General features: G+C 34.2%; 1 protein-coding gene across 2 annotated transcripts in view; it reads right to left on the reverse strand.

Moving 5' to 3' along the window:
- LOC147072139 (uncharacterized) overlaps positions 1–16117 on the reverse strand; it is a 243702-nt gene that overhangs the window by 190654 nt on the left and 36931 nt on the right. The gene's annotated exons all lie outside the window — the stretch shown is intronic.

A 16117-nucleotide genomic window follows, 5' to 3' on the forward strand; every position in this document is an offset into this window, starting at 1 on the left:
GTATAGGTAGAAAAATACGTAGTGAATGAAACGGCTGCAGGTTGCAGCCTACTAAAAATTCCTAGACGCAGACTGATTCAAGCGATTCAAGTGATATTTTGAATGAGGTGAGGTGGCAGAATAATCAGGAAGCTTAAATTATTAATGATTTTTAAATTCACTTCAACCGTTTGCACGGCGAATGAATTTGATGACATAATAAGTACGCGAGAGATGCATTATAATATGTAATACTGAGTAACGCTAAATGGAAACAACATCAAAATGACATGCACACAAATCAAAATATAAAGACAGCTGCGAAAGTCCCTAGGTATCCATTCAAGCAACGTTGCATACGAAGTCAGAATTCTTGCCATTCCATTACATATTTAAATGAAACACTGGTAAAAGTATGCTAACAGCACAATATAAATTGAATTAGGTACTTATTATAATTAATAGTCAATATAAACTACATACATACTTATTATAATTTTATCGTTGGTTTATAAGTAGTCAACTGAATCAATTGACCCATTGTGGATACGGTATACCTAAGTTCTTAATGATTCGTATATTTATTTATTGACATGGCAATAAATTTATAGTCATGTCGTGTCGTGGTTACTTACAACAGTTTTAATCGAGGATAATATTTTTCTATTTTTATTTAATATAATACTATGATATAAGTACAGACGAGACCCATTGTTTTTTTTTAATTTTTTTATTATTATCAGAGCTATCAGCCATGGATTATTGTGACTGATATGACAGCATTGAACTGGTGATGCATTTTAACATTTTTAACAATAATTATTACTCTCGCCAAGTTTCGTGTATTAGCCAAAGCATAAACCGAAGATAGATCATTAATCATTGTGGGAGGAGCAATAAGTTACGCAGAAGTAGACACTTTTCATTCACAGTGCGTCATTTCTTGGGTCTGATCGTCATGGCCGAATTTAAAAAGTCTGAGAATGGGGTATGCTTACATAAATTAAGTAATATTTAAAAAGGTAGGACCAAGAATTCCCGATACATTGATATTATGATAATACAACTTGCTATGCAATTCATCAATAAATTCTGAGACTTAAATAGTATAGTAAAGTTATTATATTGTTTTAAAACTAAGGCTTCATACACACTGGTGTTTTTTCAAGCCGTCCACATACGTATCAATTAAATGGTGGACAAATACGTGGAGATTATATATTTTGTAATTGCATGCAATTAATGGCAAAAACAAAAAAAATCTTAATAATAATGGAGGGCACATTAGATATTCTATAGCAGGCATGTGTAACTTCAATTAGGCGCCGATCTCCTATGGAGTATCAAAATTGACAGTGATTTACCACACTCTCCTATTGTCATTCTTCAACTTTAAAAAACGTATTATATTTGGTTGAGGACACTGAGGCTTTGCACTTACAGTTTAAACAACAATCCTTATCTTTTACCATCATAATTTTCCCATTTGATGTGAAAATGAGTTACTTAGTGAAAGTTTTGGTTTCTTCTGAGTTATCGTGGTCCAACTACTCTCCTACTACATGACGGTAAGGAAAAACAACGTCTTAGTTTAAAGCGCGGAGATTCACATCTTCTCCTTCTCTAACTCCTGCAGTACGCATTAAGTGATGCAATGCAAATTACGTGATACTAAGAGGTAACGTGAGCTTTTTTCGTGCTTAATTTGAAAACGACTTTCATGTAAGCTGGTTAAGGAAATAAAAATGGTTAAAAATTCCCCTTCAAATCCTTCATAAAGTCATTTTATATTACAATCGAATGATTACGCTGTTTACATCTTCATGAGTCAATTCCTATGGGGTGGGCGGGCCAACGGTGTGATCAACAAAAATCCATCCCGTGATCGATGCGTTGGTCATGATGTCTGTTATATAGTATAAGTACCTACCTAGAATTATTATTGTGTTGATCAAAGTGGTATAACATCGCACAAATTAATAACATTTCAATTTCAACACTAACTCTATATAGCGCTCTCAATCAATGGTATAAATTGGTGCCATGACACAGTGGAATAATAACTAATTTAGAAGTATTTTTAAAATATCTAAATTAGTCCACGGGAATTTAATACACGTGTTATAATATATCATAGTAGCAAAATAAAATATGACAAATAAAAAAGCCTAGCAAGTACATTTGCGTAAATAAAAGGACATCGATTAAAAATGTTAGAGCGAAATGCAGAAACATTTGTCATAACTAAAATTTCCTTAGCAGAAAACACTATGCAGAAATATTGTCCTTAGAGATTTCTATTGAAAGTAATACCATATTTAAAAATTCTCTTTCCTGTAGGTTAGGTAAATTATTTTATAATTGTTAAACGATGACAAAAATATGACAACTGCATTTTATAAATGCAATAACTATACATATTTAATTATACCTAATACTCTTATGTTTCCGTTATACGTTCCGTTATACGTGATTCAACAGGCACCGCAAGATATTTTTCATGGTAACAATAGCGTCAAGTGTCATTCTATCACCTGGAATCTTGTATTTCTGCGGGCTGGCGTCTAAGGCGTAAAACCCACTTAACGGAGCGAGTGGGGCTCTCGCGCAAAATTTCACAAGTGGCGTGTAAATCATCGAAAATACAACGTAATCAAATACGCCAGCGCACACTGGATTTGACGACGCATTGTGCCCGCCTGCCCCATGAGTCACCGTTGTATGGTTTTTCAGCCGGACGAATTAACGAAAATACAACGTAGTCCATTCATTGAACACGGCGAGCAAAATCACGCTCTGGAAGCGTCGTCGATAGACGGGCGAGAAGCCATTATTTAATAACAGTGAACTCTTTGTTTAGTTATTGCGTAATTACAAGCCCCGAGAAATAATATAATATTTTTATTGCTTTGTTATGAGAGACGCTGATAATAATAATTATTTTGTGCTTTTTGGGCCCCTTATTACATAGGTGAAGGGTAATGCGCGGGTGGGAGGGGGCCTACTCAGTAGTGAGCGCACCGAACGCTTTTTTGGGTGGGATTTATGCCTAAGAGTAAAATAATATTCTGCAAGTACATGCAAAACGAATTAACACTATCAATATCCATATTGAGATACATTGTTAAATGAGTTTGAGTGTATGGACTGTTTTATAGACATGCGAATTTATTTTGACAGCAGCTGTCAGTGGTAAATGGTAATACAGAAGGGGGCGGCGTTCATAACAAAAGTAGTCTATGGTTAAGGATTCCTTAACTCTATACTCAGTATTGTCTATAGTTAAGTCATACTTTTCGGCGACTTATCCTTAGGATCGAAATCTTAGATTGTGCATGCCGCTCTTAATCTGTTTAAAACAAAACCAGCGTTGGGTAATTGAAAAAATATCATCAAAGGATCCTGGATCAATTATTGAACGGTGTGTCTTTATTTATTCGCGATAAAAGAGTAAATAATTCAGAGAATTTCGTTACGCTCATATAGTACATACACGAAAAAAAAATAATAAATCAGATAATCACTACAATTGAGGGGGTGTGGTCGAAAAACTGGATAACCCACAGCATGTGATATTTTGAGTTAACTACTTTATCGACTAAAGCAGATTTTTCTTTAAATATTTCAATCATTTTAGTTAAACTATATTAATTTAGTGTATGACAGTAATCCACAAAAATACATTCCACATTTACCCACTTTACCGTTGAAAAACAAGACAAAACACAGCAAGATGGCCAACGTTAGAGATTCTTGTGAGCATTACAAGAATTTTATTCAAACTTCAATATTGAAGAAACCCAATTGATTTTTGTAGAGGAAATAGTGACAATCCAATCTGGTGAACTTCAAGCTTATGTTGAAACTTGATCAAGATGAAAACAATGTCCTATTCGATAAATTCACTGATGAAGCAAGTAGTCCCTTCAACTTGTATTTTATGTTGATTACCTATCCAGTTTTTCACTTATGCTCGAGACTTTTTGATAAGAATTTTTAAAAACCGAAAAACTTTCAAAAAAATAATACCACTATGAATTTTAGACGATACTATTGGATCACTGAGCATAAATAAATTAAGCAAAACTACCCTGTAAAATAATAATATTGCAATACAATCTCAATCCATACATTTTCACAATATATTGAAAAACTGGTTAAGCCACATTAAAAACTGTAATTTGTAATGAAAATGGACAAAAATTGAATAGGATTGTGTTACATAATATATATAAAAATCCCATACACCTTTGAATGTATCAAAATCTCAAGTTTTCATAAGGAGTCATAAATACTGATTGTTTGCAATGTGCTTACAATACGTTAGCGAACATCTATGAAAATTGTGATAAAATTCAGAATTACTTACAACTACATCAATAGTGCGGAACTTTCGGATTGAAGTCGATTTTTCTACATTATAAAGCTTTTTATAGTTCATCAATATTCTAATTGTCGGGATGATATTTCTCCAGGGTCTAAACATAGTAATATCTATTAGCGAAAATATTATATTGTATTCAAATCTCAATTTCACACACACTCATCATGCGCCGTAAGTATATCAAATTAATATGATACAAATAGTGAAAACTTAGTATGTATATTATTTGTAATTATTACGATTTTTTTGCATGTTTCATTTCATCAGTGCGCCATAATAAATTGTACGAAGCTCGTTGGCTGCATGTTGTGTACCACTGACGTGCATTTTAGTCAACCACCTAGTAATAACAAATTAGTTAGGTGGGTTAGCCCACAGCATACGACTGACTTATGAGTATGGCGGTGAGCCGACACTTCGTAGGGTAAAATGAGTACATAGTCTGCATTTAAAGTTAAACTTACGGGGGTTAATGCCTCTGCGAGTGAATTTGAAAACTGTCATGTAATATTTATAATTTTAATTTAATAAATTATAAATACATAACGTCCAAAAACATTACAAATATTACATTAATTAATTAAAAAATAAACTGACAATTTACAAAAACAGATAAAATGTATGTGTCTTATACGACATATTTTTATGTAAATCGTATTTGATGAATAGTTTTATCATTAAAATGTAGTGTGATAAGTTTTTGGTGGGTGATAAACTGGTAAGTGAGAACTACCTGTGTTTGAAAATTACTACACCTGAGGTGTAAGGTGGACCAGATCATCATTTTGCCTTCCAACTTCCCGAACGTACCTATTCGTCACCTGTGACCAGTCAATCTTGTGTACAAACAAGGTCCACTCATCTAATTATAGACAATAAATTAAAAACAAAAAAACATAATTAAGTAAATAAGTATTATTGTTCCACCGTGATTGTCGAAACTTAAGGAAATACGTAATTGTATTTCATTGTGGAATGTTTCTTACATTTTCATATAAAATAAATTAAAATTAAAAATTGTAGAACATAGACAATCAGTTGCGTGCGAGATGCAACGGATGTGGCGCATGCCTAAATAATTATTCTAAGATATTCATTTAATATAATATACATACAACCAATAAATAAAAAAACATACTATAATCTGTTCAACCGTGCTTGACAAATAAAACTACTCATTTTGAAGAGCATGCCTGATCTCAAGAGTCAACGCACGCCACTGTTGGCAATGTAGTTCAAGAATTAAACAAAACACTAGAGGCAGTTCATCCAAAATGAAGTATGATTGATACCTGCTACGCAAGAAGGACAATGAGTATAAAAATTAGTCAGTGGACAGTGAGCGCTTAAAATGTATTCGTCCACGTTTCGAGCACGATGTAAAAGGACGTGTGACGCAATTGAAGGTTACAGTTAAGGAGTTCAAATGGACCTCCTTCCGGTACAGTACACGAATGACGAATATCACCAAGAGGAGCAGTATTTCTAATATGGCGCAATGACAGGATAAGTGCTCCGAAACCTGTAGGTACTCCGTGCTTATTGAAAATCTAGTTGAATGTAGTATGTGACGTATCATGTAGGTCAGGGGTTATAAACCTTTTCTATACTATGCATCTATATTTTTTTTTTGATAATTAATGTTCGTATCCATTAAAAAGTAAAAACCCCTTTGAAGATGGATAAGCCTTTTTAACCACAGATTGAACACCATACGTACAGTATTGCAGATAAAATAAGGTATAAGTATAATTCATTGCAAATATAAATTAAGTAATCACAAAAATGTGTAAACGTGACAACCAGCAGACTTTTATAATATGGAAAGATTGGCGCACTCTGATTTAGGAAACCCTGATGTTGATAGTCGTAGTCAGTAGAAGTATTCGATGTGATACATATCACCAAACTGATAAAATGACAATAGGCCGAAACACTCTTGAGTTTTGGATTATTTAGTTGTGTACTTAAAAGTATACTTGCAAAAAAGGCTATATACCTATATGCAGTCTTAAAATGTGTTTGGCGTTTTTTTTTTTTGCGATTATCTCGAAATGGTGCTTCATGGAGGTGACCGACTTTGAAATCAATAGCTGCAAATAATGCAGTCCCACAACGGGTACTATCCACGTGTCAATAAGATTAAACCATCACATGGTCGCCCTAAAACTCACTTGATCGACTGACTCTAGGTCAGCGGAAGTGCGTGGCAGCGAAGAACAGTATGGCTAGTCTTGTACTATATTTATATGGTTTGAACAGTATGGGTTGTCGTGTAGTCTTGGGTAGGTAGTCCAACAGTGGATTCACCCCCCGGCCGATGTTTTTTTTTTTTTTGAATTTAGCCGTTAATTTTCATTTGAATTGAGATGAAACACCTGAAAGTGAGTGTTCCGCAGTTTCCAACAAAGACGTACCATAAATACTCGTAGGTACAAAAACGTCGTAGACTGCGCAATATGTACGTAATATAGGTATTAACTGTAAAAAATAATGAAACATAAGTACGAATATCAAATAAGTACAACGTACAACAGAAGGGGTTGGACTGCGCCCAAATAAGCAGATAACTGTTTTACGTAAATTATTCAGAGGTATTCCATTTATTCAAAATTGAATTTTAGTCGTGTTAAAAAAATAAATAGTATATGACAAAATGAACACATCAGTTATTGTGAATGTGAACGACGTTTCCATTCAAGGCTATGAAAATCAGAAGCCAAGTAAATTTAATTGGTTTTGAAGTAATCTATTTGGCTTACATATCACGATGTGACGAAACCCGTAATAACAGGCCTCGACCATTTTGCGGAAACTTTTAGCTTTAATTCGTATTTAACTCTGAACGCTTATTTAATCCCCAATTTAAAATGAAAGATAAAGCAGAATTAGGCAAAGTAACAAATATATGCATAGAACAAAAGGCAGACAGAGTGATATTTATTTCGCATGGAAATGATAAATGACCCAATTTATCAGACCCATAAGACGATACTGTATTATTTTATACGTTAGTACGTGTACCTATCTGGATGTTTTCGTGTTGGATATTATAGTATTTTATTATATTGGTATCATACAAATTGGACAATGAATTCGCGGGCTAATGAAAATTGCATACCTACTGACACAATTTGAGTGTGCATACCGTATAAAATAATTTGACACAAAAGTATTTTAATTGAACATGTCAGAGAAAATAGTTGAACCACAATGATAATGAAATGTTGACCAGGAAGAGACATTATTCGTAACTGCATCTATTCGCTAATTGTATGTTATCAAATACATTTATAATTTAGCAAAACTAATTATGTCTAGGATAGACAGTTACAATACAAAGTAAAATGGGGACTGAGCACGATTCGCCTGTCGCGAAATATAAATTATCGTTGGTGGATGATATTTGCACATGGCGTGACATCGGGCTTATAATTTTGAAATTATTTTCATCTTTTCACAGGAGGCATACCATGACGCTAATTCGTGGATGATTTAATAACAACTCATAGTCACAAAGCATCCCCATCCGCATCCTAAACGGTCAGCCATTAGCTTAATCCGCCATACGTATATTTAATTATTCATTACATTAGGATATAATTAAATATCCGGAAAAATACAAGTGACAGATGTGGTAATATATCATCCCTTAAAATATATATCTCCAAAGTCAATAGTGGTGGGGAGCATATGACTTTTTAAATTAATTCAAAATTTGTAAGGTTAATGATCGTTTTTTATTATGTCATAAAATCATAAAATACCAAATATGTAGTAAAAAAAAAACACTCAAATAATCCTACTCGACCGACGGTTACAAAATAATAACACACTAGTAACAGGGGTTTTAGTCTAAACATGAAAAACGCGCGAAAATCGTTGGCTGCTTTTCAATCACGCGTTATTGCGAATCTACATTATTCTAGCTAGATGACCCAAGCAACCTAATATTCAAATTCTTTCCCACAAAAAGGGTACATCAGGTCACAAGGAAGAACTATGAAATTATTGTTTAGAAATTCAAATTCATTTGCCAAGAAATGCAACTGCGATTGAGATGAGATTGAAAAAGTAGATTTTTTTAAGAAATATAATATGTAAACGAATATTTTATTTAAATTGTGAAATTTAATCTCCGCTGCAATTTTATTTGCTATAATAAATCACTATTTTTGACTTTTACCGCAGTTATTCACCACTCGCCAATGCTTCAACTTTACTATTATCATCATAGATGGCGAATAGTTTATTTATTACTTATTTTTACGATTTATTTTACGGTCAAAAGTTGTGTTCCATTGATGCGATGAATCAACAGTGTTTTCTAAGAAATAATTGCGTTTTAGAATAGAATTGAGAAATTAAAACGTCATTCTATAATAATTAATATGATTACTTTCATACACAATATAAATAAGTATTATGTAGACAGGGCTTGGCATAGAATTGCCATAGATATAATATCTAGATTTTAGAAGATATATTTTTATTATTTCAATGTCTAGCAAAACAGCTGAGCTGGTTCAGGTGCATAATTATTGTAGAGACCAGAAGGACTATATTATATTTCAGATAGCCGCACACTTTCTTTATCCAAAATTACATGGGATAGCATATGGCCCAGGACTAAAATTAGAGGTAATTGAATAAAAATTGGCATTTCCTAAGTGTGTTAAAAATCAATAATGACGAATTAGGTACAACAGTAAAATAACTAGCATTTAGTCAAATCCACAATAAATTTAAAACAATAAATTAGTATGACACATGTAAAAATAGCTTCGTATAAAAAAAAACAACAATTGTCACCACATTCAGCAGATGTCGGCAACAAGTGTTTTGTGAAGGATTTTTAAAGTGTCCGCCACAAATATTGTAAAATATTATAAACGGAATATTATAAATATTATAAACCCCTCACATATTTTTAAGTTCCATTAGTAGATATTTATCGACAGTTTAACGCTCTGATATATTTTTATTATGATCCATCTATATTATGATGGGCCCATGACGATTTTTAAATTTTGCATTGCGCCCTCCGTGGCAAAAAGGTTGCCTGCCACTGCTATAAAGTATAGATAGACGAACCAATGTAAGTTAACAGCATTTCGAAATAAAATCATCATTGTCTACAACAAAAATCTACAAAAGCACCAGTGTGATAACATGGTTGTTAAAGAGTACTTGTGTCCTAATGTCCAATTATTTATATCCATGTATTGCTCAAAATGTTGATTTTCTCATTAAAGGTCGATGAAATTATTTTTAAATAGATGTACCTATGTACATATTTTCTTCGAAATTCGGAAAAGCCCTCACCCGGTCGAAAAAAGAAACCATGCATACAAAACATAATTTTATAGCTTCGTCAAATAATTATTTCAAACGAAATAAAAAGATACCCATTGTAAATAGCACGGGGTTTTATGTTATATTAGAATAAACGGAAAAATCGTGATAAAAATGTATGTATGCGGTAGTATATTTCTGGATTGTGCGCATCTTCGCCTGAGTATCGCTGAAGAATCCGCAAATGCCGTTTGGCCGCCGAAGCTATAAAAACGTCATTCCTGTATTAGCAGCGTTCAGAGACCGGTTGTAAGTATAAACAGAAGTTGCATTTTCCACATGAAAATTGAGTGAACGTATCCCACATTGATCCTGCAAGCAGGCATAGCACATACATTCCGCGCCTTCGGAATAAAAACAAAATATGCGGAGAATGATCTCGTATTTCATTATCGAATGGGCTGGCCTTGTCGAGATATCAAAATCTAATTAGTTCCAGAATACATTTGAATAAAAAAACTAATTTAATTATTATCTATTGCGTCTAAATGAAAATGTCCTGTTTGCCAACAATGCTGCATGATATTATTTTGATGTGACCGATGCAAACTGTGCAACGGGTCAACGCCATGTAATTCAAAGTCAAGCAAGCAAGCAAAAATTTTCCAATGAATTGAATTGCGTTAATTTTCGCTACAACAACCGTGCATATAATCAAGAGATATACCTATGAGGTCCACATAGGTACTACAAAAAAATAATACACTGCAGTTTTGAGATGAATATGTACTTTTAAAAACCACCTGTCAAATAGTGTTTCTGGAAACGACGGTTGACACAACAGACACCGGAAGGCACAGAGAATCAGCAAACATGAAAAAAATAGTAAACGTACCTATCTCTATTTGTTTCTGTAAACTAAAATAATCAATAGGTAGAATGCTGCATTTTATTTTGAATTAAAATACGTTGCCGTGAAAAAGTGTAGTTTGTTTGTTGTACCACTCAACGGTTACACTATTTCACATATTGTATTCATATGTTTTCGTTTGTCGAAATAAGGTGACAACGTGTAACGAATCGCGCGTTCAATATTGGTAATTTAAGGACATTCATTAAGTCATAAACCAAACAAAGTCTTGGTCTCTGTCGATTGGCTTTCGTATTTATAGGCATCTGATTAATCTGTTCTGTGGTGACAAGCTATTGGTGATGTTTAATAATATTCTGTATGTGACGAGCGCAAAATGTTGCAACGTCTTCGCGAAATATTTATAAGACCTTTTTAAAAATTGAATTTGAAACGGAAATTCCGAATGTTCCGCATTGCACATTCTCGAATCGCAAGCGAGAACCGGCCGACAATCGAGACGAAGGATTGCAATAAAAACTTCAGGTGTAAGCATGAAGCCAAATAATGAAACCAAATCAAGACCACTAGATAATAAATGGTTTCCAGATAGAGTATATTGACCCTGTTGTTTTTATGTACGTGCTATTGGCCCCTAAAATCTTAACATTAGAAAGGGAGACTGCCACAAAAAGAGTTATATTTATGTAGCAATCAATTTCAGCCACAAAACATATCCATCATTTCGTTGCAACGTTTCACAAATATATCCTCAGGACATATTATGTTATAATAATAATATTGATGCTTCATATTACTTACTCCGTGCGAACTGGAAAGCTTTCTATCAATTGAATCAGTCTATATTAAATTAACTATACATACATTATTAAAAATATATATATATGTAGGATTATGATACGATCAAATTATATAGATTCAGACTTACTACTGCTACTTCGAGCGTGAATAACTTAAGAATATCACATAGACATAGATATTTCCTGGCACCATTTTTTTTTATTAAAATTGTATCTTATTACGGAACTGTTTGCAAGATAACTTTTGTATGTGTCACCTACACTTACCAGAAAATTATACCTATATATGTGTTGCTAAATTTCAAAATCAGCCAAGTCCACCTTTAGGTATTTTTTACTATTTTGTGAATTGCTGAAGAACTACTGCTTTCTAACATTTTTGCATTATCAAAATGTGGAATTTATTAATTTTAAATATTCTATACTCGAAATAATATAAACTTTCACCCTTGTGACTTGTGTATTTGAGAAAACAAAAAGCTGTTTTTCTCCTATTCATCTATTATGGACTTGGTTGATTTTGAAATCTAGCGACACATATAAATAGGGCTGAAAACATATTCATATTACTAACGACAGAATGGGTTACAAAAACAATTACTATTGCTTCCAAAAGAGCTTCCATTCTACCCGCCAGCTTTTCCACCTAAAATATTTTTTTCGTCCAGAGTCGACATCGAGATTATAAAGCTCTCCGTCCAAAAAAATACTTTTTCTCAGTGATATAGGCTTTTCAAGTCAAAATGAAAATTTCGTTTTTTTAACGCTAGATTCAAAAATTCTTTGTAACGATAAGTTTTATAAATTCTGTGGTGTAAAACCGTTTCTTCCGACCGTATGATTTCCCTTGTCGTCATCTTTACGTTAAAAAGTCGGGTCGGAGACTTCTAATATTCCCGGTCATTGTGTCAGGTTGAGGTTTTCCCGGGATCCGGGAAATGAAATATTTTTCCGGGACGACCTGGTCAAACAAACCGGGACGGTTAGCAACCCTAATAGTATCACGTGAACGCTACAAAAGTATGAATATTGGACTCGCAATCAATTGAAAAATAATTTTACAATACACATCGATGGAATAGAACCTACACAGGACAACCATTTTGCCGTCTTATGACCCGCGGAATACTATAACCTATAACAATGCATTTTTGGAATCAAAACAAAAAACATGTTTATGTGGCCTAGAAAAATAAACATGTTCTTCAAATAGTGTCAAGTCCAGTAAATAGAGCAACGAGTGGGGGGAAAATGAAAATACATTCAAACTATTTCTAGAAAAACACATTCACATTTTTTAACACTTCCCTATATTTATATATGCTTACACGCAGATCTTTTGTTATGAAACACTTAGTGTGTTTTCGTAAAATGCTGCGGAAATTGTAGAGAACTACGGCGTATTCAATAACGGATAGGCGGCAACTTTATATAAATAAACATAATGTAGTTAGCAAAAATTGTCTAGCCCGAGTCTAGAGTACTAAAGCTTCTGGTCTAGGCGATTTTCGTATGTTATGTTGTTATGTAGGTATGTTTTTATAAATCTGTGTTCGAGTTGGCTACAACATTGGCCAACAAAATGCTGATGGCAGAGATAAGCGGTTAATGTGTCAAGCTTACGATAAAAAATGAAGCGCCAGGAATTTATCTAAATTACAATCCAACAGAGATAAATCATCTAGCAAGAAAACCTGCCACTCGCGAATTGTGGTCAATTGTACGTCGTAAGTCATTCTTCCTATTTCTAATGCATATTTAAACAGCAGATTTTCATTTATTTATTCGCCTGGTAACGGATAATTAATAACTAAACAACATTGGATAAAAAATACTTTCTTCGCGGTGGTTGGTTATTGTCCATCTCGGATCACAAAATTTCCGATCCATACTGGATGGTATTGTGGGAGATTTACTACACAAGGGCGAAAAATATGAGATACTCTCAAAAGGTAAAAACACTCATAAGATGAAAATTTTATAAGTTAAGTCTAGGTTAAATCCTCCAATGATAAGAGAACACACTTAAAACTTAGCTAGTCTTGGACTTGCCTAAAGCCGCGTTGACACGGTCCAAGTATGATCCAAGTAGGTACACTTGGACCGAGCGCCATCCAAGCGCAGTCGTACGGGACATCTTCATATAAATTACTCCTATCCAAGCTACCTGGACCGCGTCCAACTCATCCAAGCCAGCTTGGATAGGAATACTTAGTATGACGATGTCTCATACGAGTGAGCTTGGATGGCACTCGGTCTAAGTGTACTTGGACCGTGTCAACGCGGCTTAATCGAGCATGTACGTTGTACATTTATCGTTTTAAAACTTTTAAACGCTATTAAATGTAGGTACCTATATTTATTTTTTGTTTTTTACGCTCAATGTAAACACATATGTAGATAATATAGTATACCTATTGCAACATGGCGCATGCTGTAATACCATAATATTATTATTATTGTTTTTCTATCGAATGTAAATAAGCAAGTAATAATAGAGATGTCTATAGCATAGCATATAAAATGGAATATTAATTATTTAGTAAGTAATGATTATTGATAACGGAAACGTAGTTTTATACCAACATGGTTTCTTGAATTTACTGCATCATGATATTATGAATCATCTGAAAACGCATAACAAATTGAATATGGTAGGATTTCGAAGAATTTATTTCTAAATAACTTCATATTGGCTTGATGAGCTCAGTAGGCGGAATGATACATGCAAAGTACACAAAAGTAAAAACATGTAGGTACTACTGTAATACCTGAGTAACATATTCATGCTACTGATAATGATGATTGCATACCAGAATATTTATTCTAAAGGATTTTCACTTATTGGTCGTCGGAGCATATTGATGAAATAAAATATTTATAATAGAAAAATAATAAAATTAATAATTAACAGCGAAATCCGACGTGAAGTTGTTTCCGTTGAAGTGTGTCAATTGCGCAGTAAGTCAGTAGGTATCTAGTGCGGACGTCATATTATGTTGGAGCTTGTACAATTGCTTGGTTGATCGAAATAGTGACATATTTATGGGAGTAATGGGAAATGTTGAGATACAATAATTATTACAGAAGCGCAATACCGATAATATACCATAAAATATAAATGAATAATTAATTGACATATTAATAGAACTGGAGTCTAGGTGGAAAACTCCATTATATTATAATGGTTTTGAAACAAAGTTATTCACACTCGTAAATGCGTTAGATTATTTTTATACATGCATAGCATGCAAGGCCGTATATTTATAGTCAGGCCGCGGCACTCAATGGAGAGTTCCGATGATAGTGCTAGGTTATTGTGTAACTTCGAACGCAATATTGTAACATGTTCGCAGTAAATAAAGATTTTTGATTGCATATTTCGTTCACTTTAATTAACCTTTTATCTTTTTTTTTAATATAAAAAAATCTTATCATTTTCTACAAATGATTTAACATAGTGCATTCGAAGTATAAGTAATAACTAGCACTAGGATAGAAATTCAGGGTTTCGTACAGCGGTCTGAATATAGTGGGCTTTGATGCATTTGATAGGCTTAGTGTAGATAAATATTCAAAGGGTGAAGTTTTAAATCAACTTCAGCATCGGCTAGGTACACTTACGAATAACACACGCATTTTCTATAATATATTATAAGGAATGAGGGAAAGCTATTCTAATTTCGGACAACCTGTGGTGTTAATAAAGTAGTAGTGTTTTTCACGAATAAGAACTCCACAGCCACAGACGGTAACCACACGCTGCGATCTGCATTCTAAATATTACTTATATGGGATATGAGGACACAGTTCGTAGCGTATAGCCACTAGTCGTACCGCGTCTCGTCCCTTCCATCCTGGAACCCTAACTTTCTCGTGTACATCTCCCATACCCAAATACTCCCCACAAACAACCGCTGGTGGGACGTTCATATGCCAGGAGCTATGACTTATCGCACCCACACCTTGCTATCGTGTGCGCATGGCCCAAGAAAGCACGCAATGATTGGTACATAATGCGATTTGAAATATTGACGGAAACTAACCTATATTATAGTATATTTGAACAAACGGCAGAAGATACAGATAAGTGAATGAAACTGGTTTCAGAGTTTGAATAAGTATTGTTACAAATCAGGCATTATTCGAAGATATTTAAAAAATAGATCCCATTGCACGGCGAGAATGTTTTCTGGGCTAAAAGTGCATCCGCCGGTAGGGAAGATGTTCTTCCATCTTCGATCACGGGTTGTGGAAAAGTAATAGGCGACCGTGAAGGCGATCAAGGGAAGAGAGAAAGCGACTGCTGTGTATAATTAACTGTCCTGTTGCAGAGTTTGGCATTGGGCGGGTCGGTCAGTCACCGCGGGCGGGGGCCGGGGCGGCAGGCGGCGGGTGACGGTCGGACGTCGCGGGGAAGTGGCCTCGCCGCTAACGTCCGCGTGTCTCAGCACCGTCTCCACTTTTACAACTGTGGGGCGAGAGGAAAAGTCGAGGCCCGTACGTCAAATCACAAGTATTTTTTTGTTAAAGACAAGCTTTTTATGACGACACCCTGAACTGGACAAACTGAAATAAAGGCTGGATTCATTCATGTCCAGTCTGTATTTCAGTTTATAAGGCACCACGGACACACAGAGTTCACCCCATTTACACAGTGTTTTTAAGATTGAGTACACGCCTTATCGGAGCGAGGAAAAGAAGCGTTCTTAACTAAATACGTCATGTCTCTGTGAGGAGATAAATACCGAAAATCTTTCCCCGCACACTCAAACAAAATATTGTAAA

Source organism: Rhyacophila brunnea, unplaced genomic scaffold, assembly GCF_057557595.1.
Source record: "Rhyacophila brunnea isolate RB1 unplaced genomic scaffold, BYU_Rbru_1.0 scaffold_2, whole genome shotgun sequence".
In the NCBI taxonomy this organism is placed as follows: domain Eukaryota; kingdom Metazoa; phylum Arthropoda; class Insecta; order Trichoptera; family Rhyacophilidae; genus Rhyacophila; species Rhyacophila brunnea.